This window comes from Micropterus dolomieu, linkage group LG17 (assembly GCF_021292245.1).
Source record: "Micropterus dolomieu isolate WLL.071019.BEF.003 ecotype Adirondacks linkage group LG17, ASM2129224v1, whole genome shotgun sequence".
Lineage (NCBI taxonomy): Eukaryota > Metazoa > Chordata > Actinopteri > Centrarchiformes > Centrarchidae > Micropterus > Micropterus dolomieu.
In genome coordinates this window covers 39,016,582-39,039,131 of record NC_060166.1, presented here as the reverse complement: position 1 = coordinate 39,039,131, position 22,550 = coordinate 39,016,582, and the positions used below count along the sequence as shown (strand labels likewise).

General features: G+C 41.7%; 1 protein-coding gene across 1 annotated transcript in view; it reads right to left on the bottom strand.

Moving 5' to 3' along the window:
* The window catches only part of si:ch211-137a8.4 (apolipoprotein B receptor), a 38,427-nt gene extending 17,061 nt beyond the window's left edge, over nt 1–21,366 (bottom strand). Inside the window, exon 1 of the mRNA XM_046072776.1 lies at nt 21,263–21,366. The gene's annotated coding sequence lies outside the window, so the exon portion shown is untranslated. The remainder of the gene's footprint in view (nt 1–21,262) is intronic.
* Between the last annotated feature and the right edge of the window lie 1,184 nt (nt 21,367–22,550).

Sequence of the window (22,550 nt, the reverse complement as noted above, 5' to 3'; positions counted from 1 at the left end):
ACACTGATGAAACCTGTGGCTTTGTGCTTTCAAACAATGTAGTTTGTCAAGCTTAAGTGGCGATTTAACCAGATAAAACACTGAACTCTTTTTTTTTTTGGGCAGCTGTGAGTTGAATAACACGTGTTCACTTTGAAAATCTTCGAAAGCTAACACCTGACCCTGTTTACATATGTGATTACAAAGGGACAACAAGCAGCAGGATGTCGGTCAGCAGCCCTTTTTAAACAGAGATCCCGCAATACTGCCGTAAAGAAGAGCCGTCATCACACCGGCTTTGCTTTTTTACATGCTGCTGCTGCCCCAGTGTGTGGTTTTAGATGCATGCCGGCATTCTGGAAGCAAAAGGGGCGTGACGTGTCCTGTAGGTACCAGATCCGCTCGGGGTCGGTAACGTCACGTAACGTGATTGGCGTTTGCATGATGACGTGGCAGATTGTGATTGGCTGTACCTCGGAATGTTTACGGGTCCTCGGATCAACTATAGAGAACTCAAAGCTGTTAAATAAGATTATTTAACCGTTAAGTAATCTTATTTAACAGCTCTGGGAGAACTCATACAATGACATGCAGCTCTACTAATTAAACTGGACTTACCACAGCCCGACCATTAGCTGTAAAAGCCCTGAGAGCAGAAAGCTGTGATTCCTTGAATAAATGTTACAACGCTAATGTTAGTTTGCCGATCAAGTTAAGCTAACAGTAGCTAAGATGCTCGGACAAACTACATTGTGCCCCATTTATAAATGTAGGTATCAGTTCTGCTCTGGGTCTTTATTTATCGGTAAATATTTGTGCTTTTATTTCACATTTGCTTTGGCAATATGGCATCAACGTACACACACACACACACACACGTAAAGAGCTGGGAATTGGTGATGGCGCAGTGGATAGGACACATGACTTTGGTGTGAGCAATTGTAAGTCGCTTTGGATAAAAGTGTCAGCTAAATGAATAAATGTAATGAGTGAGAGTGTGTTGGTAAATGAGTTCCAAGCCAGTACATGCACACATCTAAACCTCAGAATCAGGACCAATCCTTCCTCTACAATCTAATATTCCATTCCATTAAACAGCCACCTGTCTTCACAGATTTACTGTGTTAACATTTAAAAAAGTTCCTAAGTTTTGGAGGCAAGCTGCTTCTGATGCAGAAAACTTTGTCATTATCCGAGGGCTTACGGTGCCTCTTGGGTGCATCTCCAGCTCCATGTGTTTTCACTCTGATGACAATCTAATCCCCCAGTTAATGCAGCTATAATGGGGGTCAATGAGGAGGCGGAAGAGTGGCCAATCACAGTTTCCCTCTTTACACTGTGATAATAGCCTTCCTCATCACACCTTCCAGCTATCAACATGGACTCCTCAACCACTGCATTCACTCACAAACACCCGGCTTCGGTTCCTCTGTTTAACCCTTTGTGATGCAGATGTGCTGATCTTTCAGTGTGTGGAAATGAGCAGATGTGTTGTTACTTCGCAAACTGTTGTGTGGAGGTGAGAAGTGGGCTGTTGGAAGAGTTAAATGGCAGAATGTGTGTTTTTACTGCATGAAGATGTAATCAGACAATACAAACAGCTACAGTCAGATCTGCTAAAGGTGGCTGTTTCACGCTGCTTTGATAGAAATCAGGAGGAAGTTGATGTTTCTGGTGATACGGTAGTTGTGGAAGTCGCTTATTTAATGGCCGACAGAACAAATTCTTACTACTTAAAATGAGTCATATGTACCCTCGTCTTACAAACACCACCCTCGAATTACTATTACATGCACCCAATGTTTCCTTCAGTTTAGTATCTCATACCCTTGAGTTAATTAATTTCTTCCCTCAAGTTAAGAATGTCTCCATTTGAAATACTAATTTGTGGCCTCAATCTGTTTAATCTGCCCCATCTCTCTTGGAGGGCAGTGGTTTGTTCACATTATGAGAATGAGGCAATGTGTATGAGAAATTTCAGATTTTCCCAGCCATACCTGCTAAGCTCTGTAGATTTTCAAATTACATTATTGCATTTATTGCTTTTAAATAACATACGGTGACGGGCTGTTCGAGCGTGTAAAAGTGTAAAACAAAATGGTTCCTGTTGCTAAACTCAGAGCACATCTGAACTGCAATCACACTTCCCCCAACAGGAGATGTAAGATGTTGCAGCCCGTTCTCATCCCAGAAAAAGAAAATCTAAAGAGTACCTTCAGTCAAATACATTATATAAATACATTATTAGAAGATTTTTTTTTATTGCAAACCAAGTTACTGTTAGTTAAGTTTTGAAATGAACTGATTTGCTACCAGTGTTTTAGTGCTGCCTGTGACGCAAAATGTCTGACACACCAAGAACAAACCAACAAACTGCTGCTGCGCACAAACAGAGACAGTTTTCATGCATTTCAGTCCAAACTGACCAACACCGGTTTGTTAGCTTCCACAGAGTTTGCACACACGATAGACGACAAAACATTGTCCTGATCAGAATATACTGCAATACTGAGCAGTAACTATCAGGTAAATACCGTAAACTCTTACAGAAACCAAATGATACAATGAGTTTGAATTTAAAATACAAAGGAGCAGAGAGCATTATCAGCCAGGTTCATTCTGGTTCTTACACTGATGAATAAATTTGGTGATGTTGGTGTTTTACTGTCAAGGTCATCTTTAAAACGTGTTTCTAATTATTGAGGCCAGAGAGTATGTCCCAAAAACACGTTTTTAAAGTACTTACAAATAATTTAAAACCATCTGTAAAGGGCACTGGATGATTTGAACTTTTGAATCCTTTGATCTTGCATGTTAATACAACGCGCTCTCACTCTCAACTCACCAAATACTGGCCCTCTGCTTCAACATATGACACTGTGGTAGGTAACCCTCTAACTCTACAGTGTCACATTTTTTAGGGGATGGCCACTGACCAAGCGGCAGTACTTGACTTCTTGGGAGTGAGACCAGGTTGAAAAATACCCCTGAAGGTGATATTTCAGGTGATATATGGAGCTGTACTTTTGAAATATTGAGCCGTGTACACCAAGAGTCTGCAGCATTTTGTAATAAAAACCATCAGTCACATTAAATGAAATCAGGTCTGCAGGAAAGTTGCGTGTTCACAATGCACGAAGCTGTCGGCGTTACAGTGATAAAGAGCGGGACATTCAGCCTCTTGCTCCAGGACACGGCAGCGGGTCACGGTAGCTGCTGTGGGAGTTGAACCTGTGACCTCTCAGACGGAGGCTAAGCGGAGCGGAGACCGTGTCCAGACCGAGACGAGAGCGAGTCGCATTCATTTGTACGGTTTATAAACCGACCAGCCTTTAATCGGGTCGTCCACGGCACTCGCACAGCAGAGAAATGATCTGGAGAGCGAAATGGAAATATGTTTCCCAGGACCGCAGTGTTTAATCAGCATCATACGACAAAATCCTACTCACATTCAGGGAAAACTGTTGTTGACCATGTTGATGTGGCAGAAACCTTTTGCATTTAAACTCAATTACCAAGATTTATGAAATAGATTTTATGGTTTGTTTAATTCATTTCCAAGTTTAGGTTTAAAAATATTATGGCTATTTGTATAATTTTGGAACCAATGGTAGTAATTTAAAGCCCACCTGATGTGTCAGGACTCTTTGTTACCCAAACGTAACCATATCATAAAGGCCTCAGTGCTTTACTGAAGTGTTCGTCTGAAGGGTTCAAGCAAAACTGTTTCTAGACGTGGTGGAAATCCAGCCGCCGTAGTGTTGAGTTCAAAAAGTAACAGGAGTGTTTGTGTGACGAATGAAAAAGAACGCTTGAGAGAGAAGTTCAGGCAGCTATACTTCTACCTCCACACAGACGGTAACTCATGGCTTGAAATTGGCGTGGTGGTCCGTTTTTGAAAATCCATAAACACAAAGAGTATCATCACCAGGAGAACCGAAATCAGAATAGACTTTTTATCTGACATTTTACATTTTAGAACCTGCCTGGGCAATCTCTGTCTCTGATCTACAGTTTGTCTCAGAAATGGATTCTTATTGGCAATTTCAGAATGAAAATGTCAAGTTGTATGTATGTTGCATTTTCGGCAGTCCATTAACACAACATGTCTGATGCAAATATCTATATAGAGACGTGGGAAGGTCTTTTAAGGCTCTGCAGACCTTTGTAGAACCCTCTTGCCTTGTTGTCTTTCATTTGTTTCTAAACCCAGTGGGGTTCTTCTTCCTCCAAACTCTTTGGGATCATCCTACCCATGAAAGTCATTGCACCTTTAAACTGGTGTAATGGAGAAATAATATATATTGTGTGACAAATAATCACTGCGTTGTGTTGCAACATGATCATATTTTAATGGCGCAGCTGCTTGCTTCACCATTACCCCGTTAGGATTCTTATTAAAACAACAAACTGTTGTACAGCGAGGCTCAGCTGCTGCTGATTGGTTAGTCTTTGTCACATTGGAGGACTACAACACCACCATCCTGACACAGTGATATCACATTTAACAACAAGGAGACAAACTTGTTGCTACTGCTGAACACAAATCCAGCCACCAGTCTTATTTCATATTGAGGATCAATTGAGTCTATTGATGGGGAAAACATCCCTAAAGAAAGGGAAGCCAAATCCTCCTTGTTTCATAGCTACACCACAAAATCCCAGATCCAAATCACTGTAAAAATCAAATCAATTGCTCCTTGGCTCAAGGCCAAACTGCCTGCCAAATTTCATGGAGCTCTGTTCAAAAGATTTGAGAGAAATCCTGCTCTCAGACAGACTAATAACTGATCCTCCAACAGCTCCTGCTGACATAGTTCACATCAGTGGAGATTCTGCGCTGGCTGCACAGTTTCATTTGGGGGATTGAACCTCACATGCAGCAGTGGTACACACATACAGCAGCTGTCTGTGTAATGATATCTCTAGAAATACATTCTGCTCTGCTGCCTTTCTCCCTAACTGCGGCAACAACATTTCATCTCTTTCTTTAACCACAAACTGTTCTGGACAAACCAATTTCTTTTATAATTTACACAAGAATGGTCACCCTGTAGCCCTGAAAACAATGAACATTTCATTTTACCTTCAGCGCAGCATACGAAGCTTCTGCTAGTCTAATCAACAAAGCCCATCCACCCTCCCAACACATGCCAGATGACGTTAAAATTGATGTTTGTATGATGAATCAACAGAAGCAAAGTCACTTTGATTGCTTTGATTACCTAATGACGTCTGATTACATCCCTGTTACATCCCTGCTGGACACCATACACAATCTGACTGTAAACCAATCGGATCAAAGCAAAAACAAAGGCTCATTATCAAATAGGCTCCTGATTAGATTCTCTGCACAAACAGCAGCATCTTTTTGATCCAGGAAATGAGTTCCAATGAAAACCAGAAGCTGATTTTACAGAGAAGTTAAAAGGTAAGATGGTAAAGTTGGGTAGAAAATGTTGCATTCATTAACTAGAATTGTTTTTTTTTATAAATTATTCATGGCAGTTGCGCAAAACACATTGATTATAGACACTTCCTGTGGTATTGAGCACAAGCTCCCGGTTCTAAAGTGAAATTAACATCTGTACGTGTGGGTATTTTCAGCAGTTCAATTAGTTTGTGCGTGGTTAGCGTTAGGTTTTTCTCATGGATTGAAATGGAAACTTCCCCCGAGTGGAAAGCATATTGTCAGGACCTGTTAGTGGAGCCTGGACTGTTGGAGCTGGTATCTCGTCTATGTAGCTCCTCTGACCTCCATGTGTTGATGTTATAGTACCTACGTTCAATCACTGAATTAAGATACTGTTTTTTTGAAAGGTAGATATTAGTTGAGGGTTTGTTAACTATCATCTGTGTTCATTTTGTAGACTAAATAATTAATGGATAATGACATAATTACAATGGATAATTACAAGTTGCCAGAGGCCAATGTGACGTCTTCAGGTGTCTTGTTTTGTCTAACTGCTCAAACCCCAAAGATATTCTGTTTTTACAAAACAGAAAAACAGCCAACATTCACATTAGAGAAGCTGGAACCAGAGAATTGATTAAGAAAAAGGTTGTTGATTCTCTGTCAATCAACTCATCCTATTGGCTCTCTTCTATCCTGCTCTCTGTTACAGAGCTGAAAATCATTTTTACAAATAAAGATGGCGGCCAGAAACGGAAGCTGCTTTCTCATCTGGTCACATGATGGGGATAAATCATTTCTCCAATTGCCTCCTCCGTCTGATCCTTTGCCACAGATTCCTCTCACTTTTGCACACATTTATTTATTTTTATATTTTCATGCACTGATTTAATCAGATCGGAGGCGTCCAAACTGGACTGTGAAACGCTGACACGAAGCAAAGATGAGCGAGCCTGGCGTAGTATGATCTGCCCCCACGAGCTTCAGCCAGATAAACTGTTGTTGTTGTTGTTGTTGTTGCAGTGGATTAAAGCCTGGTGTGTTCCTGCAGCAGATTGCCCTCGGAGGGAACGGACAGGCCTTTTAGTGTAAAGGTATTAAACCCAGGTCTAATCCAGAGCTAGGAGAGCAGCCAATTTAAACTGGATTCAGCCCACGGGACGACACATCGCTCAGTCTGTGTGCTTAGATTTTGTCATGTCTTTCTCACTCTTTCATGCTCACCAGAATATAATTTGGGCTTCACATGGTTTAAAAAAAATCTGATTGGATTGGATGGGCTTTATTGTCCTCGAGGGGCAGTTTGGTTTGTAAACTGATAAAACATAACTACATATAATAATCAATCCTTCTTTAAAGCGTGTACGCAGTAACTAGTAACTAGGCCGACAGCTTGTTTAAGAACCCAGCAGCTGAGAGAACAAATGATCTCAAATGATTTGGCCCTCCCAGAGAAAGTGCACCTCCTCCCTGATGGCAGGAGTCAAAACTCTGCGTGAGGAAGGCGTTGGGGGTCCATCATGATGGCTTTTTCCCCTCTGAGTGGCTCTAACTTGATAAACATGGCCAAAGTGGTCACTCAAGTTGGTACCAATGATAACGTTTAACAATCTGTTAACCATGCTGAGGCTGCCAGACCAACAAAGCATTGCAAAAGCTAAAATGGACTTGATAACAGATGAATAAAACATCGTTTAAGAGCGATCTGTCAACATTAAAACCGCTCAAGCTTCTCATGAGAATCAGGCTTTTTGCAGATGGAGTCGGTGTTGGATTCGAGAGTGATTGTGTCATGCAGGATGGATTGAATGGTTAATTTCCTGAGTCACTTTTTAACCGAAAATGGGTGTGACACTGACTGGCTGCAGCTTCTTAAATGTAAAACTTTAAACTTTTGAGAATGAGAATAACCTGGGTATATTTGGGTTGTGGATTGACGAATAAATGAGACAAGCCATGGGCTTGTGATGGATGTTTTTTCTCTGGAGTGGCTGCTTTATCACTGAATTGAGAAAATAATCTGGAGATGAATCGGTACTGCAGCCTCAAACATGTGCATCGTTGTTCTCTGTGATCTTCGTAAAGCAGTTAAATAAGTTGCTGTGTTGCTGTTTTTCCATCACTGCAGATGTCACAGCCCTGTGGAGACTTAACAGCGTGTGTGATCTGTTTCTTAATCTACAGTAGTCCATTTTTTTCTCAATATCTGCCCCGAAGCCTCTCGTCGACTTTCCAGCTCTCTAAGCTGAATTGAAGTTTTTTTATTCGGCTTTGTGCCCTCATTACCACGCAGACCTATATTTTCAAAATACAATTCCCTAATTATCCCTGCTGTCGTAGTTTTGCATCAGGAGCGGGGTTGGGAGGGGGGTGCTCTGAAAAGCCTTTCATGTGCAACGCTGTTAGGGTCCATTTATTCTCTACTCCATTCCTCCACATGCACAAAACAAAATGTTGAGCAAGATGTCTGTGTGCTGGTTCACAGCAGAGTTTGTTCATGATTACTCTGAGAAGAAAGAAAGAAAGAAAAAGAAAGAAATCTTTGCATTTTTGGGAGGATTTTTAATTAATTTCTGTTCGTATACAAACAAAAAATAATAAGGGATCTGTAGGCCAAACAGGAAACAGATTAATAAATCACTGCTTGAGCTTCTTTAAAGGCCCAGTCAGCATGTTTTGGCAATGTGAGTTACTGAATATAAACGGTTTGAACTATAGGTGTAAAGTAATGTAGGTGGAAAAGTAAATGTTATCGACTGCAGTGGTTCCTAAAGTGTGTGCCGCTCGCTCCCCTTTTCTTGAGAACATTTCATCACATAAAAGGACGAGCTGACATTTACATTAACTAATCTTTTAGTCACGCTTGCTGCATGGTTCTAGGGACGGCAGCTTGTCGGTCAGTCTATCACTGAGGTCCACACTGAAATATCTCAACATCTATCTGCCATGACATTTGCAACAGATATTCAAGGTCTCTAGAGGATAAAGTCTAATGACTTTGGATACTTGACTCTACCTCACCGGCAGCTCAAAGTTATTATTTAGTGAAACACAGTGGCACAACATTTTGTACAGACATTCATAGGCCAAAATTTATATTTGTCTGATACTTTGGTTTATGACCAAATGACCGCAAAACTTAAGACATTCAGCCTCAGCTGTGCATTGTATTTAGTGCTAATTAACAAATGTTAGCATGCTGACTTGGTAAATGGAAAGTAAATGCAACTAAACAATATGAAGAAGGCAGTAAGATCTCAACCCTCAATACAATCTGCGCCAAATAAAGCTGTCAGTTAGCGTCCCTTTTTGTTTTATTTAAACCACAGATTTTACAGGGCTGCAAGAGGATGTTAACGTTACAGAAACTGTCCTTCAGCCTACAAACACTTCCAGCACCACCGAAACCCTTAACCTGCACGCTGTAGTCATGACCTTCACCTCTGACCTCTGGTCTCTGAGAGTAGAGGGTCAAGAGAAAAGAGGATTTCCCTGCAGGGAGCAATAAAGTTTCAAATTACATGACACTTGATTTAAGCCTGTTAAATCCATCAGAGGGATCGGAAGGGGCTGCACGCAAAGCTCGCACGCAGGTTTACACGCGAAGGAAGATATCTGATCAACACAGAGCAGCTCAGAGCGGGACAACACGGCAACCACACATGGTAAAACAAATAAGATTGGGCTTTAACTCCTCATGTAGCCTGAATGAATACAAAACAGATTCTGTGTGGTTTCTGCTGCTTTAGTCAACAGGTTCGATGGCATCCTCCAAATGTATCTCAGCTGCCAGTAACCTGCTAAACTACGAAACACACCTACTCAGAGCTTTCAGCTGCCAAAACCACCACTGAATATTTCTTTCTTTTAAAACATGTAATTCCACCTATTGTCAGTGTGTTTTCATAAAAGACTAATGTGAGTCATATACGAGCTGATAATCAGGAGTGGATTGAGGCAGTCAGTAGCTGATCCATGAAGCTTAGCGGCTACATAACCATGAGTACGATGATGAGTACGAGTACTTTGACTGAAATATGAACTGCAACTTTCTGAGTATGAATGAAAACGACTGCCAGGTTTAGTGGAAAAAAATAAATGCCTTTTAATATTATTAGCCTTGTTTCCATCTAATTGTCACGTGAATTTTAAGCAGACCTTTGAAATATCGCAACAAAAAAAGCGTGTTTCCATCAGCTGGTTTGATCTGAGAGAAATGGAGAGAGGTCCTCAGGAATGTGTTTCAAGCGGGCAAGTTGCTACGAGCCATGTCTCCGCACGTTATGAGAATATCCAGCAAGACGCCGAAAGCAGAAACAGCTGATCAGACGTGGCAAAAATCTCCCATTTAGCGCATTTACTCTTTTTTTCAACAAAGACAAAAACCCACATGAAGCGAGCATAAAAACCTTGTTTGCGAAATTAAGGATTTTTTTTTCGAATTTTGCAGTTTCCATCAACCTTTTCTAATGCGATACTTCAAATTGCGCATACAAAAACGGTGATGGAAACACGGCTCTTTATTCCTTTTTTTGCCTCAGTCAGATTTTAAGATATTTAGACAAAAACAAACTACAATCAGCCCAAGACAACCCCGTCACAGAATGTAAAATCTTTCTGACTTACAAACCTCAGATCAGCATAACAGAGAGTTTGGGGTCTATCTCTACTTTTACTCTGCATGGCACCCTGTCATTGGCCTACAAGTCACTATTTCTGGTCACTCAGAGGTTGCTACATGAGCGCCAAGCTGTTAGTGTTTTGGGCCTCTGGTAGCCTAATATTCGTCAGACATTAATGCCAATAGTGACATATCTGCAATAAGTTATTGTTGCCTATGTTTTTCAGGCATCACATGACATTGTGTATATGCACTTAAACTTGTCAAACGTGACAACGAGGCTTTTTTAAGGCATTGTAATGACATCAGTATGTTGCCTTCGCTTTATTTTCAGAGATCTGACTTCTGTGAGGAAAAAGATATTGTACTGTGAGACGCCGTCACGGACAATAAACAAGTCTATATATATTTGTTTTTCTCCTTCAGATGCACAAAGAGGCAACAGAGCTGGTCATCCAGTCGACTTTGATTTGCTGGCAGGCAAAAAGCAACGACTGTAAGATGCATTTGTATCCCTGCAGGGTGCCACTGTAACTTTGGACTTTGGAGAGTTTACATTATAACTTATTTTCTTACGGAAAGTTTACTTGTTAGGTAACCTTGAAGAGCTTTTCTTAAATCAGATGTTTTTTTAATGAGAAACTGCAGAACAAACACAGGCTGGGGAAGCCAGGGACCTCAGAGCAGCAGGAGTTTATCTCAGGATCCAACATTTGGGACGGTTTAACACAGTTTTCTACTTCTTTTCTCCATGACTATCTGTGCTGTATAGCTGGAGAGAACAAACTCATCATCGCCTAGACATCTAAATAGCGTCTCGTCCTAACATAGACGCAGAGAGCCTTAGGACTTTGGTTTGGTTGTTGGGTCTGAGATGGAAGATAGTTTGATGCCAGTTGTGTAGAAGTTTGGCTGTCAATACTGCTCCCAGATCTGACACTACATTCAATTATTTACTTACTCAAAATACTTCATTTCAGTTAGACTTATGTTCATTATTACACATTAAAAAAGGCCAAATATGATATCTTACATTGGTTATTTTATCTGTCCAGCTCTTACGATAATCATCAGCAATTACTTTGACGTTTCACAGCAAATGTTTGGTAGTTTTTTCTACTTGACAAGCAACTGAAATGATTAACAATCGGCCAGACTAGGATGGGACAAATTGATAGTTTGAGTAATTGCTTTATGCAGTAATTGTTTAAGCACCAGTTGATTCAAATGAGGGACACTGTGATGTTTTAATTATTATTTGTGATGTGAATTCTCAGATACAGTAGATTTGAAACCAAATTTAGGCTTCACAGTGAGTAGAATAAATTCAGTCTAATTCCGACTGACACGTAGTCGACAGTTTGTCCACATTACCGACACAATTTCATTACAGAATCGGTAGTCTTTTAGAAACAGTTCAGTAAACAAGAAATTAATGAATTTAATACCAACCCTAATTCAACCAAGTATCCTAGCGGGTTAAAGGAACCGTCTGAATCTTACTTAAAGCTGTAATTTACCCTCTAGGCTTGTAGTAATGATACTGTAGTCATGGGAAGAATGGATAACGTCTTTGGTTTAATGACTATAAATAGCTTTCTGCACAGGAGGTAGAATAAAATGAATCAGTTGAGATCCATCTGCCAGAATTCAAACTGTACATATCTTCCTTCTGAACGTTCAACTTTTCAGTTCAGATGTTTCACAATGGTTCATCCAAATTCTAGTTCATATTTGACTGACTAAAGCTGTGGGAAACTCTCCAAAACTAAAACACAGCATTTACGGTTTGAAATTGGCTGGATGATTGGATCTGTAGGCGACTTGAAGCAGAGATGCATCATGGACCCAATACTCCTGCTGACTGAACCTCCAAAAATCCACCTTAATTCCAAACATGCACTTTCTTTCATTCTTTCTGTAACCATCCAGTTTGCTGTCCCACATCATTCAAACTGTAAGCAGCTTTACTTCAACCATCAATCCTGCTTCAATTTATGGATCTTGTTTCTTAAAGCCAAAATAATTCACTTTCACCACATAGTTTCAGGCCCAACACTTTAATCCTCCCTGTTTCAAATTTCTGAAAACCACCAGCATAATAAACCTGATTTTCATCCTAGTTATGTTCTGAGGGAAACGGAGCTGATGCCAGGATTATGTTTGGTGGGAATGTTTTTTGAAACCAAAAGGCAACACTGAGGGTTTGGTCCTACGTGTGGTTAGGTTTAAGCTTCCAGTCCATCAGAACTGCACTTCTGAACCGGCAATCAGACGTTCACGCCCACTTCAGGACGTGATTGGTCAGCTGTGCTTGGGTGAGAAAGGATCCAGGGTTTGAACATCTCCCTTTTCACTTTTCATGTTAATACATATCGGTTTTTCACTCCATCTATCACATAAGTCAAGCAGCTATTCAGGTCGGACAACATGTTGTACGAATTAGTTCTCATCGAGCGTAAGCCTTAGGCCCCTTCCACACAACTCCGTTTTTGTTTTAAAACGGGAGTTTTAAAACTAATACGATCTCCGTCCACAGCAGCGTTTTAGCTGCGTATCCGAGTTGATCTCCGTCTACATTAAAACAACTGAAAGCGCACATCTAGTGGCCGTTGCCGTACACTGGGCGTGCACGTGCCGGTATAAACACAAAGCAGAAGGTCTATTCCGCCGTTCCAGAAGATTTGGAAAGAACACTGCAAAAACTGAGCTCTCAAAAACAAGGAAAAAAAGCATTAAAATGGGGGAAATATTGCTTAAAATAAGCAAGATTATCTACCAGCAGAACAAGAATATTTTACTTGCTGCTAAAGGCTAAAAAAACCTTGAAACAAGTGAACTTCTCTAACATAAAAGCCGCCTGGTAAGAAGAAATATCTTGTCAGACAAAAAACAAGTTTATTTTGCCTTCAATTAAGATAGTTACTCTTACTAAGAATAAAGTACTACAGACGAAGAACCACAACAGATTTTATTTTGCATGGACCGATAACGAGCTGGGACGGTTACTGAATGGAACACGGGAGTTAACAGACTGGGAGTCGTCGCAAAGTAAATACGGCGACATGCACAGTACAAGTGTCGGTATGAAATATTTTAATAAAAATACCAAATCAAAAACTCTGTCAGCAGCATCGTGTTTCTGCTTTGCACAACTTATAAGAGCCAAGCGTGAGTAAACGAGACTCTCCGGAGTTTTAAAACGGAAAACGGGGTCGGCAACGTTTTCAAACTTATCCGTTTCAGGTCTTCGTTTTCGCCGTTTTTGTCTGGACAGGAGGTGCAAACGTAGCAAAAGGTCTGTTTTAAAACCAAAACGCAGCAGTGTGGACGGGGCCTTAGGCAGCAAAAGCACTTAAGCAGTTAGGGAAAGATTCTGGCTTTGGTTAAATGTCAATAAACTAGATTTTCTGAGCACCTAAACAGAACCATTTTCTTGATCTCTAAGAGTGGATATCATAGGAAAACAACGGAAATATGTTGTCTGTGAACCTATGACAGACACGTTCAGGATGAACATTGTGTTATTTGATATGTTAATTAACATTTCCTCATTATGTTGACAAAAAACAATCATACAGAAGGCATTACACATCCACCTCAACGTTATGCATTCTTAAACCTCAACAAAACTCAACTTTTGTTTCCTCCAACAATCCAATCATCCACGCTTTCACCACTAAGTCACCCTTATCTAAGCTCAGTTAAAATTTTACATATTTCCCTACACACTGCGTCCTCATCCAGTGAGCCATATTTGGCACATTTTACGATAGCAACCCTGCTAATAAAAGTCCACTGAAAGTTGATAAGACATTTTAGCACATTTAGTTACATTTTAACGGCAAGTCAGGATTAGAGTATGCGTTCAATTTCAACTGGCTTTGGGCTCATCAGATGCTCCAGTGTTCAGGGTTTCATGTGTGGTTCAAACAGAATCCATGTTCAGGCCCTAAAGTCTCGCCCATATCAGACTTCCTCTTGTTCCTACCAATCACCCAACAGCTCATCCACCTCCATAACACTATAGACATTCCTCACAACAAGCCCCAAGTTTAAAGGCACAATCTGTGTTTTCTTTTCTTCCCCTCCCTGTCCATAGTGGCATCATTATATGAGCCTATTATGGCGTTACAGAGGTCGACTCACAGACTAAATGCCTTGTTTCTGTCCGCCATGGGAGCCTTCTATAGAGCCGCAACTCCCTCCTTCAACAGAGAGGCCCCTTCATCGCGCTGCCCTCCTCCTCTCATCCTCCTCGCTCTCTTCTCCCTCAGACACAGACAAGCCTTTATCTGCCCATCATGTGCTCGCTCTCTCCTTCTCTTTTTTCTCTGGCCTGACCCTGTTTTCCACAGTGAACAGGCATGCCGGTTAGGATTTGGGGGGAAACACACACACATATACATGCAGAACGAGGGCAAAAGGGCTGATTTGGAAAGCCAGCTAAATATTTTATCCATGGCCACGCTATCTGTCTGTGTAGCTTAATACCGATTTGATGTTATCTCCTAACTCTTTCCAGCAGAGGTTTTTTTTTAATTTTCCGGTCAAATAATCTCTTCGTGTCTGCTGTGCAGCATCTAAACTGTACGCCATGTCACCTTGTGGTGCTCCAGCGTTGTCTTTCCAAGCTCTCTGGCTGGCAGATGGAACATGGATGTACCGTTACATCCAGCCAATAAACAACCACCAATGTAAACATAAATCCACTGCAGAGCAGCACCATACTATTACTTTCAAATTTGTTATGAAGCGATTCATCATTTCGTCTAAATAGCATCAGCAGATACTGAAAACTGGTGACATCTTCACATCACTTGTCTTGTCTGAGCAACCTAAACCCCAAAGATATTCAGTTTACTAGGATGTGGAACAGATACAGGAAGCAAATCCTCAAGTTTGATGTTCTGGAAATTCCAACAAAATCAGTCAATGAATCAACCAACGATCTAAATAAACCAGATACAGAAGACACAAAACATTGAAGCTAAGTTAGCTGCATTTCCTTGTAGCGTACGTTGAAAGAATTTAAAAAGGAAAGTTTTTTGTCAAGCAACGAGAAGTGAGTTCACCCTTCACGACACCACTAGTGCAAACTACAGGGCTTCATTTTTCCAAATCCAAAATGTTCAGACCTTTAGGTCTTTCTTTTCGGCTATAGTCACTTTATCAAGGTTTCCTGAGATCCCAACTTTGTGAGATTCAATTATAGGAAAATGTGTACAAAATGATGCACGGTACATGTTGGGAAATTTCAATTTTTTTGCAGTGGTGCAGCCATAAATACACTGTGCATGGGGTTTGGATATTTCAGTCAAGACACGGCTCCATTCAGTGATAGAACAATGTTTTCTTTATCTGTCGATATGTTTTAGCGCATTAATTACAAAGCATGTAACATTACTGCTGGTAACATTTCCAAAACACATCCCAATTTAGGTTGTTCTATGTTTTAACACCTTTCAGGCTGCCAATGGTTTTCCTGCAGTTCTCTACAGAATGAAAACCAACTTGCAAAGGCTTGAAATCTGCTGGAACTGCATAATCCATCACAGTGAACAGCATCATGTCAGAATTATGTTACCGTTATGTGGTAATGGACTGCAGACTTTCACAATCTGTCTTCATTTACCATATTTGACAAAGCAAACATGATAAGTGACTCAAGCTGATTTTCTGCAAAATCACCTTTTGAAAACATAAACAATTATTACACTTTTACACCTTCAGGGAACCAGCGACGCCATTTCACTCAGTGTAATGAGTGTGACTGTTTATGCTGTCATCCAGCAACTTAAAGGGTAACTTCGGTATTTTTTAAAGTTATTTTCCCATGTTTTTGTGTCTATGTGACATCAAAAAAAGCAGGGCCAATCCGCAACGTAATGCATGCAGACATTTGCACCCCATCAAAGGACGTTCACGAAGTGCTTGTTTTTACCGCCGACAGGCTCTGATTGTTATTACAACATTGTGCAAAGGATGCCGACAGAGACGGGCCTTTTTTTAAAGAGTAAGATCCTTTTTGATTAACCAGGAACAGTCACTGTTTCGCTTTCGTTAAAGCCACCAGACTCCATTGATAAAAACAGTCATTTTACCTCGCAGTTGCAGTTCTACCGCTGGCTCGGTCGGTTAGTTTGTTCGTGTTATTGTGCGACTTTGGTTGGTAACCGATCGAGGCAGCGGTGGACCAGAGAGGTAAAATTACTATTTTTGTCTAGGGAGTCTGGTGACTTTGAAGAGAGCGATAAAGCGACTGTTTTTGGTTATATGAAAAATCTTACTGGCTCTGGCTGTGTAGGGATCCTTTTAAATAACGTTTAAATAACAGTGGACGTACTTTGATAGGGCGCCTTTTTTCAATGCTGCCGACTGCAGCGCGCTTCCCCCAAACCTGGACCAATTTCAAAAAATGTTGTCCCAATTAGTGACATAGAGACAAAAACATGGGATAATGGGGTCCAGGTTGAAAAATACTGAAGTTACTCTTTAATTGATCACAAGTCGAGATGCGTTAGTATCTGGTTGGCTGACCACCTCTCCTAAACAATGTCCCGGGGAAAACTCTTTCACAGTCCTTTAATATCAATATGAAGAATCCTCAGGGTCAACTGTGGCCTGGTATTGGCCTCGCTCATGTCTGGAGAAAAACGGACTGAGTCCTGTTATCCCATCCAGAAAATGAGACATTTTTATCAGTCAGATCTTTTCAAAATGATTTTACATAATTTCTGAATCAGAATTGTTTCTACATGCTGGTTTCACACGTTAAAACCCCTCATGATGTGCATGTGATGTGGAAAGAACGGAGGAGGAAATGTCCTGTACATCACTGAACAATTTCCTCCTTGTCTTTCCACAGCGGACGCCATGTTCGACGTCTATACAACCATTTTCCTCCATCTGCTCGTCTGATTTTTCGCGGTTAGATGCCGTGCACATGGCCAACGCTGAATGCACCCCATCGTGTGGTTTGTCCACAGAACTGGAATGTCTGTCTCGTCTTTTTCCTTCAGTTTATCCTCTTTTTTTTCTCATCTGCCTCCTGTCCTCCATGTTTGTCCCCATCCTCTTTCTTTTCCACCACTGTTTCCACTCTTCTCTACTCTCCATCAGTTTTCAGTTTCCTTCATTGTCTCCTCCTTTTCTCCTTTCACTTGTCCACATTGCTCCCATGAACCTCCATTTTGTCTCCTTACTGCTTTCCTTTCTTGACAACTTCACCACTGTCCTCATTCCCTTTTAGTTAGTCTCCTTTCCTCCTCACGTTTCTTTTTCCTTCGTTTGTCTGTCTCTTGTCATGTCTCATATCTCTTCCTTTAGTTTGTCCTGCCATCCTCCCATGCTTGCTAACTGTCCCTCCTTCCCTTTGTACATTTTTCTCTCCTTTCTTTCCCCTTTAAATCCACCATCCATCCTTAGCTTCCTGTCATTCCTCTCTGCCATCTCCCTCGTTCTGCTCTCCTCCTCATCTCCCTTTCATTGTTCTGACATCACACTCTAATTTGTCTTGTCTGTGTCTTACGTCCGCTGCCCGTCCATCTTCCATCTTTGTCCCACCTGCTTCTTTCTTCTCTCCTCCTCATCTTCCTTTCATTGTTCATCACAATCTTTTTTTCTTTAATTTGTCCATCTTTGTCCCCCTGCTTCTTTCCTGTCTCACCTCCTGTTCTTTAACACTTTTGTCATTTTAACGTTGGCTTTACTTCCTCTTTGTTTGGGGTCCTTACAGCTTTGGGCTTTATAGAAATAATAATGAACCGATTTCACCCCTCTTTTCTTCTGACCTTTTAAAAATATGTCCTAGAGTATTCAAGCGGTAACCCTGCTCTTTGTTACAGGCTGGGCTTGCACATTTGATGGCAGATAGCCAGACCATGAAAACCAAACCAAACCATGACATATTTCATGTTTTATTTTTTATATGGGCTGTGCATGAACAAGTCAAGTCATTCACAGACCAAGAAAGGAACGGCAGCAAGAAGAAGTAGCATCACTACATAATAGTGGTACACACTTTTGGGGGTCAGAGAGGTCGAACTTTCTGCTAGAGACTTATGGGCAAACTGTCTCCAGTAGGAGAGATCAAAATAGACTCATTTCAATCACTGATCCCGAGCAGATGATGATTTATAGTATGTAACCATCTTTTACAGCTGGGCTCATTATATTCAGCAGATTTCTGAAACACGTTATCGGTTCAAAATCACATTTATAAGCCACTTAAGTACCAGTCATGGTATGTAACTAAATTAATTTACTGGTGCTTGTACTTAACTTGACTTCTTGTGTTTTATGCTACTTCATACTTTTACAGCTACTTAGTTTGGCCACTAGTTACTTTTCAGATTTAACATACTAAAGAAAAGGATGTGTTAGTAATTCCAAATAGCTCCTCGACCAGCTACAACCATTTTTCATCATTATGCATCGGTATGATCAAATAGTATGATATAATATTGACAGGGGCCATTGCTGCACAATGAGTACTTTTACTTTTAATTCTTTAATTACATTTTGCGCATATATCTTATATACTTTTACTTAAGTAGGACTTTTCTTGACATGTTTTATGACATGTTTAGGGTTACATTTGTCCTGTATGATCTCTTCACTCAGTGACACTTTACTTTAATCATCCCTATTTAGCTTTTCTATGCAGTACGTGTGCTACATGTGGTTTATAACACATTCTTCTGGGGTTGTGAGCAGATGATCATGATTAATGTCAAAAAACTACAGCTCCTCCTTCGGGCACCCATACAGTCTTCATAAGCATAATTGTTGACAAATACTACATTAATAGCCCACAAACCACCTTATATTTGCTTAGAACTACATTACAACCACATTTAAAATGTTAGATGGATGGTTTGAATTGGATTATTTGATTATGAATGTTAAAAACTTGTTCATCATTTGTCTCCTCCATCTGTCTCCCTTCTTTCGTTCTTTTCTTTTCCCTTCTGTCTTACTTTTAATTCATCTCCTCGTTATTTTTCCCTTTAAAATCTCCCCCCTTTTCTCCTCCTCCTCCTCCTTTTGTTATGCTAAACGTTACCGCTTCTTATGAGCGCGAGACACACAGAGACGCTTTTAAAGGAGGTGAGAAGAGGGCTCGAGCTCTTCTTTTTTTTTTTAAATATATCCCTCATAGCTCCAGTGTGTGCTATTGAGAAGGAGGGAGGGAGGGATGCGCGTTCCCGAGGCTGAGCGGGAGGAGGAGGAGTAGGAGGAGGGGAGGAAGCCAGTCAGCCATCCAGCCGTGCGCGCATGCTCGAGACAGCAGGTGCCCGAGCTCCCGTTGAAGAAGAAAAAAACTCATTTGCATTGCTAATGAGCTCCTCTGAGCCTCCTCCCCCTCCATTTTGGGGGGCAAAAAAAAGCTCCTAATATGGCGACATGTTTTTATTCGTGTTCTCCGTTTCCTGTCCTTCCAAAGACACACAGAACAAAATATAAAAAGAAAAAGCTTTGCTTATATTACGGTTGATAAGGGATATTTTCAAATTTAGCAGCAACAATAAAAACTAAATCCCTGTTAAGAAGTATGAAGGTCACGAGACTGTTGACTGGCTCTACTGTAGACACACTTTAAATCACTATAATAGCCTACAACATAAAAGCGACTTTCAATTATGGGCAAGTTTGTGGGGCGATTCTTTTGGGTTAATGAACCGATTTAAACCTGTTTTTACCATCAGATTCACAAAGGGGACAATAGACTGAGTGTGACAAGTCAGACTGGCCCCTGTGCATCCCAACAAGCCTTAAATGATCAGTGAATCAGAGGGATAGCGATCATTAAGAGCAACGAGTGAAGGGGCTCATGGAGGGCTTGGACATCATCATCATCAACAACAACAACAACAGTGAGAGGGGCTCACGGTGAATCCCTCACTGAGCAAAACAAGTGAGGCGCCAAATTCCCAACAAGCAGCCCCCTTGTCTATTGTGGGGGGAGAAAAGATGCTGGCGTACTTCTTCCTTCTGAACCTCCAACCTCTTTATAGAAAGCAGCAAATACTGCTAATAATAACGATTATAACAATGATGAATTGTTAGTTTAATTCTAAAAAGAATCATGTTCATGACCTCCTTTACATCCCGCACATGGACGCGCGGCTGTGATTATGATGCCATTTCAGTCTGTCTGTCTGTCGCCATGTGCGTGCGTTATTACACGCGCTTCATCGAAAATGGCTGAGAGACCCTCACACCCCCCACCCCGCGTTTCAGTATCTCTCTCTCTCCCTTATGACGCGCGCATTGTATAACATTCTCGGTTTATTGCACTGTTGTTGTTGTTGTTATTGTTGTTGCTGTTGTTATTGTTGTCGAGGCGCATTAAACAACTTCGCCCCGGAATTTTGGTATTATTTTTCAAACTGCACGCGCTGAAACACACACACACACACACACACACACACACACACACACACACGCGCGTCAGATGCACAGAGGCAGATTTAACATTTGCCCGTATATGTCTGCCCCCGACAGCAACAACCGCCCCTATACAGTCTGGAAATACCAAGAACCTCATGGAGCAGCTATACATCCCTGCAGGAATATTATACAGACTCCATATGAGCTCCCTGTTGAGCCTCACGTGACCATTATAACAAATAAAATGCATAAATATACATAGCCTATCTAAAATATATACCGCTCTGTTGCTCCATAACAACGAGAAACAGCGCACAAAAACGCGCACAGCGCAAAAACCCAGACCGGAGCCAGCATGTGTGACTGACCCGAGCTGTTCAGTCACAAACTGGACATATTTCTAATTTTTAAACATTTTTCCATGTTGCTTCCAGAAGCATCCAGATCAGCGTTTTGGGGCACACCGCGCAAGCAGCGTCGCCAAACAACAGCCCCGCTCATTGTCCCCCTCCGCCGCCACCGCCACTCTCTGTCTCCTCGCGCCCACCGGAGACCTTCCAACCACGGCCAAAAACAAGCCCCTTGCAGGAGGACCCCAGTCAGTAGGCTACATCTCACTGCACCCATTACTACTACTACTACTACCGGCAGGTTAATTTGACCGTTAAGGGCTAATTACCCGCCTGCTAATCGCCATTAAAAGCATTCACGCGACCTGTAGCCTCAAACTGCGGCGGACAAATAAAACGTTTAATTTAAGAGGAGATGAGAAAACACGAATTAAAGGCAGAGATGAATGCAAACAGCAGCGAGATGATGAGAGCAGATTAATTGAATAAATGAGCCAAACGAACCTCCTTTCGTGTGCGTAAATCCGTTTCCAAGCGCGTTGAGAGAAAGGTAATAAGCTTGTTGTGTTGGACGGGAAAAGACGCTGCCGGGGCTAAATCCAACCAGCCATCCTCCCTCTCTCTCTCTCTCTCTCTCTCTCTCTCTCTGGTGTCTAGGTCTCTCGCCTAGAGTCCGTCTCTCTCTCCTTCTCGCTCCCTTGCGCGTATGCGTCTCTCTCTCTCTCTCTCTCTCAGCCAATTGTCTGAGATGGAATTGGCGCGAGGGGTCGCGCAGCGGGACGTGGACAGGTCCCACTGGCGCACCGCACACACTCACGTACACACATAGGACGCCTTCAACCTCTCTCACCCCCCTATGGTTGCCCCTAGCAACTATGAAGAACACCACCAGTACCCCCCTAAATTTCACCCCCCCTTTAAGAGAGTTTAGAGGAAAATGATCTTCTTGGGGGTTCATTTGCTCTGGGCACAGAGAACAGAACGTGATGCACCAGTTGTTCCATATACCCCCCAAAAGAGGTGATTTAGAGAGAAAGATGAGCGAGAGACATAGACAAGCAGAGAGAGAGAGTCAGTGGTAGTCTGGGCGCCAACAGCTTACAACTCTCCCTGTGGTGGCTGCTCCATTCACGTTTCAGCCATTGTTTTATACGTGTGTGTGTGTGTGTGTGAAGGCAGGAGAACAATAGGGGCAAAGCATCAGAGCACGGAGAGGGGGGAGAATGGGGAGAATGGGGAGGGACGGGTGTGAGGAGACCCCCCCCCCTCCATCTTCTTTCAGATATCATCCATTCAGAGTGAACTGAAAGAAGATGGAGGGACGGACAGACTAGATGTCCACGCTGCGCCGGGCTAAATTCAAAAATGCACACTTTTCTCTGCGTTGTCACTCTCCGCCCACAAAACAACCCCGGATGTTCACTGGATGTGACCGCGTTGTGTTCCAGTTGCACTGACACTCCGTCACATCTCCGTCCGCTGGATGATTCTGCACCACACGACTTACCAACCAACATTCATTCATTGATGGGCCGCCTCACTTTCATGCAGGAGACCCGAGTTGGTGTCCTGTCACAGACCTGCCAATCTTTTTTAAGTGACCACAATCAAGTGATTTAGTTGCCTTTAGTTGCCTTTCAAAAACTGGTAGAGACAAACAAGCCGAATTTGTGCACAATATGCATATTTTTTAGTTGTTTTCTCGCTTTGATTTCTGAAAATCTAGCGAGAACTACACACTGAACTATCACATCAGCCCGTGACTGTAACCAACCAAGTTTCTTCAGTCTGA